Source organism: Pipistrellus hanaki (genome assembly GCF_964339955.1).
Source record: "Pipistrellus hanaki genome assembly, chromosome: 15".
NCBI lineage: Eukaryota > Metazoa > Chordata > Mammalia > Chiroptera > Vespertilionidae > Pipistrellus > Pipistrellus hanaki.
Window position 1 is genome coordinate 36,440,572 of NC_140517.1, and position 8,992 is coordinate 36,449,563.

Below are 8,992 nucleotides of genomic sequence, written 5' to 3' on the forward strand. Positions count from 1 at the left end.
ATATTTTTTATTTCAGACAATGTATTCTTTATTTCTTGTTGATCCCTTATCATTTCTTGTTGACTCCTTATTAATTCTAGTTGATCTCTTTTCATATCCTCATAGGCCTTATCCATCTTTTCTAGGAAATTCTTGAAAAACCTTATAAGCGTAGATTTGAACTCTATATCCAGACGCTTTTTGTCCTCCATTTCTTTCGTTTGTGATCTATTTTGTTGTCGCATTTCGCAGTTACAGACGGGATGAGGTTTCAGGGTGGAGCCTGCAGCTTTGGCTTCCGTCAGCCCCGCCCTATGCGGGTCCTTCAGTGCTCGCTGCCGGCGCCTCTGAGAGAAAGGTGCCCTCGATTTTCGCCTGCTGCCAAACAGTCTATGCTCTCCCACAATGAGCCCGGTATTGGGGTTCAGTTCAGTTGGAAGTGGAGTTGGACGTGGCGTTCAGAGCAGTCTGGAGCCCCAGTCTCCTTCCCGTCGGGGCAATCCCGCGGCACAGCCGACCGTCCCTTCTCTGGGGGCAGTGTGCGCGCCTCCGGGACCTCCTTTCTCCGCTTCCCCGGGGTTCCGCTTTACAGCCCAGCTCCCTATGGCTGAGCCTGAGTCCCCGGGGTCTGGGCTAGAACTGGGGTTCAGAGCAGTCGGGGGCCCAGCACAGTCGGAGTTTTATCTCCTTTCCGCTAGGGAACGCCCGCCAGGCACTCGGCCTCCCTCCTCTCCGGCTCCGTCCTCTCCGCGCGCCGCGTCTCCATACCTTGGGCTTTTCCAGCTCCTCCGCGCCTCCTTCTGGTTTTCTCCTTGCTTCTCGCTGTAGAATTTCCAGTCAGTCAACCTTCCTGTAGTTCTGGGCAATGTCCGTTTTATATTTTAGTTGTATTTTATTGAAATTGTTGTGTGCGGCTGCGGCTAGGTGTTCACCTGGGCGCAGCCATCTTGTCGGCCCTCCTTTCTGGGATTTTGTTGTCAAGCACCACTCACACCTCTCACACTCCCGTGGCCCTTACAACAATCCTGAGCCTGGAATATCCTTTCTCTCTCTCTCTCTCTCTCTCTCTCTCTCTCTCTCTCTCTCTCTCTCTCTCTCTCCCCCCTCTTTTGGTGAAGATTTATTATTTTTTTTAAAGTGTTCCAGCTAAAAAAGAAACAAAAGGTGAAGGAGGATAATTGAAATAAGAATGACCATGCAGTGCCTGGCCAGTGTGGCTCAATGGTTGAGCATCAACCTCTGAATCAGAAGGTCACAATTTGATTCCTGGTCAGGGCACATGCACAGGTTGCACACACACACATTGGGGGCCTCCCAAGGATTGAATCTTTGACCCTTCGGTATGGAGGCCAAAACTAACCACTTTAGCCGGCCAGGGCTAAATCTCCATTATTAAAAATAGGGCATTTCTTATAGGCTAGCTGTCTGATCAGGCCACATACCCCCACCCCTCAGGACTGAACATTGAGAATACATTCTTATGAAGTACTCCCCTGTGGAAATAAATATGTATAACCAATTAGCTGTCATTTACATGCCAAATGTGGACGTGCCCCAAGAATGGGCCACATTTTGGAGAAAGCAGCTGAAGTGAGAAAGCAGATTGAGTTGGGTGGCCTTTAATGGCTTGCTGTAACCCTCCATGGTAACAAAACTGCCATAGAGAATGGGGGTGTCCAAGGAGAAGTTCTGTGGAGCCACTGATGTTTGAAGAGCTGCACTCCTGGCCTACTAGGTGGACCCCTTAATGCTGACTTGAGGTGGACTTGGCTACATCAATCATAGCCCAAAAAGAAACCAGTTTGGCTCAGTGGATAGAGCGTCGGCCTGTGGATTCAAGGGTCCCAGGTTCAATTCTGGTCAAGGGCATGTACCTTGGATGCGGGCACATCCCCAGTGGGGGGTGTGCAGGAGACAGCTGATAGATGTTTCTCTCCCATAGATGTTTCTAGCTCTCTATCCTTCTCCCTTCCTCTCTGTAAAAAAATTAATAAAATATATATTTTTTTAAAAAGAAATGGGGGGTCAGTAAATTAGGATAACTTGAGTAAGATAAATTCTAATAAAGAGGCTATTTACAGAACTATGAGCAGGATAGAGAGAATCACTGTATAGGGAATCACTCTAGAGCTAATAGCAGTGGAACAGCATGGTGTTTGTTTGTTTGTTTGTTTGTTTGTTTGTTTGAACAGCAGGTTTATGTTTCATGATCTGCCATGATCGAGAGGTGGATAATGGAGAAAGGCAAGCAATTATCTGATGAATGACCTGGAAGCTCAGATTGCCTGGCAATGAGTTCACCAAGAGCAAGGACTTCCTCCCTCATCCCCAGTGGGAGAAGCGTCCCATGGGACCCTCTGTGGCCTCAGTAGAACCACCCCTCTTTCAAGTGAATTGCTGATCTATTCACATGATCCAATTGGAAACTGCCATTTTGCATGTGATCCAACCCCCTGGTCAGTGATTGGTTCTGATTGAGTCAGCCGGAGTCTTTCCTTGGGATTTTTCATCTGAGATATCACCTTAGTTCGAATATAAGGTCTGTTACTGGCAACCAAAGAATCCTAGTGCATATAATCTAGGTGTCTCCAAGTCTCTGCACCTCTCAGAATCATTCATTGATTCAGCAAATGTGTACCAACTATGTGTTCTCGCTGCATCTTGGGGCTACAGCAGTGAATGGATTCTCACCCTCTTTTGGGAGTATGAGAATTTCCAACCATGGAATAATGCACCCCTTGCTTCAAAGTAGATGCAGATTTGAAAGAATGAAGTTGAAGATCAGAGACACAGTACAATCTCTGCCAATCAGAGTTGCAGCTGTCTTGTGGTTAAAAGTGTGAGCTCAAAAGTCAGATTGCCTGAGTTTGACTCTCTTTGTAGGTAACTGACCCTCTCTATGCTCCAATTTTCTCATCTATAAAATGGAATAATGTAACAGGACTTGGCACCCTAGCTGACTTGGCTCAATGGATAGAGCATTGGCCTTTGGACTGAAGGGTCCCAGGTTCAATTCCATGATCAGATTGAGGGCTCGGATCCCCAGTAAGAGGCATTCCGGAGGCAGCCGATCAGTTGTCCTTTCTCATTATTGATGTTTCCCTCTCTCTCTCTCTCTCTCTCTCTCTCTCTCTCTCTCTCTCACATCAGCCCCGCTGACTGGAGGGTCTCAGGTTTGATTCCAGTCAAGGGCATGTACCTCAGTTGTAAGCTCGATCTCTGGCTCCAGTAGGGGCGGGTGCGGGAGTCAACCAATCTGTGTGTCTCTCACGTTACATCAATGTTTCTCAGTGTGTGTATCTCCTCCTCCTTTCCACTCTAAAAAATCAATGGAAAAATGTCCTCAGGTGAAGATTAACAACAACTACTACTACAACAACAACAACCACCACAACAAAAGATGGTGAATCTGCTGGGGGAACAAACAGACAAACATCCCTGCCTTCCTGAAGCTGATACAAGGAGGGAGGAGACAAACAATAAATGTCTGTTCAAAGTAAGTTCTACAGAGGGTGCCAGACTTCTGAGCTGCACAGCAGAGGCAGGGGGATGCTCTGCGCAGTGGTTGCCTGGATTGCAGATCAGGATGACCATCCCTTCTCTGGAGGACCTGAACTCCTTTAAGTACAGTGACCTGCAGAACTTGGCCAAGAGTCTGGGCCTCCAGGTTAACTTGAGAGCAGACACGAGACATGTCAAAAGTCTTGAAAGCCCATCTGACAATGGGGGTGTGGAGGTGGGGACATATGTAATACTTTAAACAATAAATAATTAAAAAAAAAAAAAAAAAAAAAAAAAGCCCACCTGAAACAGGAAGCAAGAAAGTCAAATTTCTGCATCCTCTGTGAGGAGACGAAGACACAGATTAGCAGCATGGACAAGCTGAGAGGAACCAGCTATCCATGCCAAGAAGGGTGCAGAACTATCCATAGCAATCCTGACTCCCAGCAGTCATTCAAAGATAAAAACAAGTGATCTCTTGCTGGACCGGCGTGGCCCAGTGGTTGAGCATCGACTTTAAACCAGGAGGTCACAGTTTGATTCCTAGTCAGGACACATGCCCAGGGTTGCAGGTTTGATCCCCAGTAGGGAGCCTGTGGGAGGCAGCTGATTAATGATTCTCTATCATCATTAATGTTTCCATCTCTTTCTCTCCTTTCCTCTCTGAAATCAATAAAAATATTTTGTTTAAAAATGGAGTCCATTAATCAATATATTAAGTGGGGGAAAAAGAAACATTTGAACAATACAATTTACTTAACAAACTGGAGAATTAGTCTGTCACCAAGAAAGTGATGGCAACTTCAGATGACCTCCAAGGAAGACTCTCTATGGCTTATACTTCTGGCTCACAAGGCCGGGCCAGGCGCTGAGGTGGGAGTACTTTGTGTATGAAGGGCTCAGTCAAGCAATTAAATGAATCTCAGTTTTTCAACTGCTACTAAAGATATTGAGTATAAGCATTCACTGACCACGACTTTGACCAGAAATTTTCCACGTGTGACCATATCTAGGAATACACCACAACACCAGGCTATGCTTGGGACAAACAAGTTAAAGACCACAAAGGGAGATTCTGCTGCACTTAACTGCCCCAGTTAAGTTGGCTGTTGAAGTAGCACAGATTCATGTCTCCAATGGGAAACCAATATTTGATCTCAAAGCAAATGTCTCATCCCCTCAACTATGAGCTACACAAAGGAAAGCTAAAACCATGGGAACAATCTAAAGGAAATTAACCTCTGAATGAGCATGTAAACAGAGCTAGCTTCCACAAGAAAACAAACAACCTGGTCTCCAGACCAGGGAGAAGCAACAGAAGAAACATGAGCAAGAACAAAAGAAGAAGAAAGCAAAGGTTTTGGGAACTCAAAGGGGCCTCATATGGTTGCAGATTAATGTTTAACATCCTATAAATATTCCTTTATTCTGAACCTTTTAAAAAATAATGTTTATTTATTATTGATTTCAGAGAGGAAGGGAGAGGAGGAGGAGGAGGAGGAGGAGGAGGAGGAGGAGGAGGAGGAGGAGGAGGAGGAGAGAGAGAGAGAGAGAGAGAGAGAGAGAGAGAGAGAGAGAGAGAGAGAGACATCAATGATGAGAGAGAGTCATTGATTGGCTGCCTCCTGCACACCCCACACTGGGGATCGAGCCTGCAACCCTGGCATGTGCTGTTGACTGGAATCAAACCAAGGACCCTTCATTCCACATACTAATGTTCTACCTATTGAGCCAAACCAGGTAGGGTCTGAACCTTTTTTTGTAAATTTTTAAAAAATATATTTTATTGATTTTTTACAGAGAGGAAGAGAGAGGGATAGAGAGTAGAAACATCAATGAGAGAGAATCATCCATCAGCTGCCTCTTGCACACCCACTACTGGAGATGTGCCCACAACCAAGGTACATGCCCTTGAATGAAATCAAACCTGGGACTTTTCAGTCCGCAGGCCGACGCTCTATCCACTGAGCCAAACCGGTTTCAGGTGTAAATATTTTTATATTGTTCTTCTTACAGTAGTCAAAATAACTTTTTCTACTCTTTGTTCATAATATGTAGTGTTGGTGGGTTCTTCACATGCTATACTCCCTGAAAAGATATTACTACCTTAAAGCTCACAAACTCTTCAAAATAGTTTTGACCTAAGTCCCTGTACCTCGGTTTTCTTTCTTTCTTTTTTTTTTTTTTTTCAATAAATCTTTATTGTTCAGATTATTACAAATGTTCCTCTTTTTTCCCCTCTCCATTGTTCCCCTCCACCAGGTTCCCACCCCCTTTTCCCACCCCCAATTGTCCTCATCCATAGGTGCACATTTTTTGTTCAGTCTCTTCCCGCACCCCCAACTCCCCTTTTCCCTGAGAATTGTCAGTCCAAGCCCCTTCCATACCTGTGATTCTATTATATTCGCCAGTTAAAATATTATTCATCAGATTTTTTAATTCCCTTGGTTTTTAGATTCACTTGTTGATAGTTACGTATTTGTTGTTCATAATTTTTATCTTTATCTTCTTCCTCTTCCTAAAGAACCCCCTGCAGCAATTCATATAATTCTGGTTTGGTGGTGATGAACTCCTTTAGCTTTTTTTTTTTTTTTTTTTAATATATTTTATTGATTTTTTACAGAGAGGAAGAGAGAGGGATAGAGAGCTAGAAATGTCGATGAAAAGAGAAACATCGACCAGTTGTGTCAGAATCCTCTTAGGCCCTCTGTGAAAATGTCATCCCTGCCCACTCACCCCAGCCCCCCTTCACAGTTCCTGAGGTTCAGTGTCCCTTCTCTTCCCTTCTCAGATGGTAGAATCTCCTCTTAGCCAGCCTTCCAGTGCTTCAGGGCGATGTTTCCCCCTGTTTTCCAGTTGTAAATTCAAATTTGTTGTGATATCTCTGTACCTCAGTTTTCTAATGAGATCCATCTTATAGATTTCTTTCCATCTTATAGATTCTTGACCTAGATTTTTGTGGTTGTCAATCCTTACCTGAAGATTTTTTTTTTTCCATTGCTTTTCGGAGAGAATGGAAGGGAGGAAGGAAAAGGGGAAGAAAGAGAAACAAGACACATCAACTGATTGCCTCCTGCATTTGCCCCAATCCAGGGTGGGGAAAGAACCTGAAACCTAGGCACATGTCCTTGACTAGAAATTGAACCCATGCCCCTTTGGTGTGCAGGCCAATGCTCCAACCACTGAGCCACACAAGCCAAGGTTTGACCTAGATTTATTTATTTAATATATCTTCATTTTAAAAAATATATATTTATTGATTTTTTTTTTGATTTTTTTTTTTTTTTTTTTACAGAGAGGAAGGGAGAGGGATTAGAGAGCTAGAAACATCGATGAGAGGAACATCGACCAGCTGCCTCCTGCACCACCCCCTCCACTGGAGATGTGTCTGCAACCAAGGTACATGCCCTTGACTGGAATCGAACCTGGGGCCATTCAGTTCTCAGGCTGACACTCTACCCATTGAGTCAAACCGGTTAGGGCTTGACTGAGATTTTTAATGTCAGATTCCTCATGCCCTGCCAAGGAAGCTCAGTTGGTTAGCACATCATCCCAATGCACCAAGGATCGATCCTCAGTCAGGATAGATAGAAGAGTCAACCAATGACTGCATGGATGAGTGGAAAAGTTGATGTTTATCTATCTATCTATCTATCTATCTATCTATCTATCTATCTACCTACCTATCTACTTATTTACCTATCTATCCTCTCTCTCTCTCTCTCTCTCTCTCTCTCTCTCTCTCTCTCTCTCTCTCTTTCTCTCTCTCTCCCCCCCCTCTATCTTTCTCTCAAATCAATAAATTTTAAAAAACTATTTTTAAAAGTTCCCCTGCTAGCTCTAATACTAACAGAATTACAATCCTCTTCTAGGCAAGAGTGTTTACCTGAAGAAAGCTAGTTAAAGCATAGGCTTAGTACAAATTGAACCACAATAATTTATGAATGGAGTAAGCTGGGGAAAGCCACCTCTTCATCCTCTAGAGCAGGCATGTGCCATTTGGATATTTATAGCATCATTCAAGCGCCATACAAAATTATCAACTTAACAATTAGCCTGCTACATTTAGTCAAACATTTAATTAGCTCACCCCTAATGCCTTGGCAGGACCAGACCAAATAATTTCATAGGCCTTCCACTAACCAATGGGCTGGATGTTCCCCACTCTTGCTCTAGAGAATCTAGTTATGCTAATAAAACTTTGGACCCATGTAAAGTGTGCGTTTTTTTCAAGTTTATGTACCTTTGTTCAGATCACTTCATGTAATAGCCATCTCACATAATATATTCTTTTATTATTATTATTATTATTATTATTATTATTATTATTGATTTCAGAGAAGGAGAGAGAGAGATAGAAACATAAATGATAAGAGAGAATCATTGATTGGCTCCTCCTGCATGGCCCCTACTAGGGATTGAGCCCCAACCCAGGCATGTGTCCTGATCAGAAATTGAACCATGACCTCCTGGTTCTTAGCACAATGCTCAACCTCTGAGCCATGCCAGTTGAGCTTATGCAATATATCCTTAAAAAAACAAAAACTCTATAACTCATTCTAGTCTTGGTTGTTTTTTTTTACATCATTTTTTTCTTTCAGTTACAATTGACAAACAGTATTATATTAGTTTCAGGTGTATATCATAGTGATTAGATATTATAAAACTTATTAAGTGATCATCCCAAAATATTGCATCCCCATCTGAAACAATGCACAGTTATTAAAATATTATTGAATATATTCTCTATGCTGTACTTTATACCTTCATGGCTACACTATAATTACTAATTTGTACTTCTGAATCCCTTCACCTTTTTCACCCATCCTCTCAATCCCCTTCCCATCTGGCAACTGTCAAAATGTTCTCTGTTTCTATGAGTCTGTTTCTGATCTGCTTGTTTGTTTATTTTTAGATTCAATTATTGATAGATATGTATTTATTGCCATTTTATAGTTCATATTTTTTTTTTTTCTTCTTAAAGAAGACCTTTGACATTTCATATAACACTGGTTTGGTGGTAATTAACTCCTTTAGCTTTTTCTTGTCTGGGAAGCTCTTTATCTGACCTTCAATTCTAAATAATAGCTTTGCAGGGTAGAGTAGTCTTGGTTATAAGTCTTTGCTTTTCATCACTTTGAATATTCCTTGCTATTCCCTCTTGCCTGCAAAGTTTCTGTTGAGAAATCACGTGACAGTTGTGCTCCCTTGTAGGTAACTAATTGCTTTTCTCTTGCTGCTTTTAAGATTCTCTCTTGCCGAAACCTGTTTGGCTCAATGGATAGAGTGTCGGTTTGGGGACTGAAAGGCCCCGGGTTCGATTCCGGTCAAGGGCATGTACCTTGGTTGCGGGAACATCCCCAGTAGGGGAGTGTGCAAGAGGCAGCTGATTGATGTCTCTCTCTCATCGATGTCTCTAACTCTCTATCTCTGTCCCTTCCTCTCTGTACAAAATCAATAAAATATATTTTTTTTAAAAAAAAAGATTCTCTCTTGTCTTTTACCTTGGGCA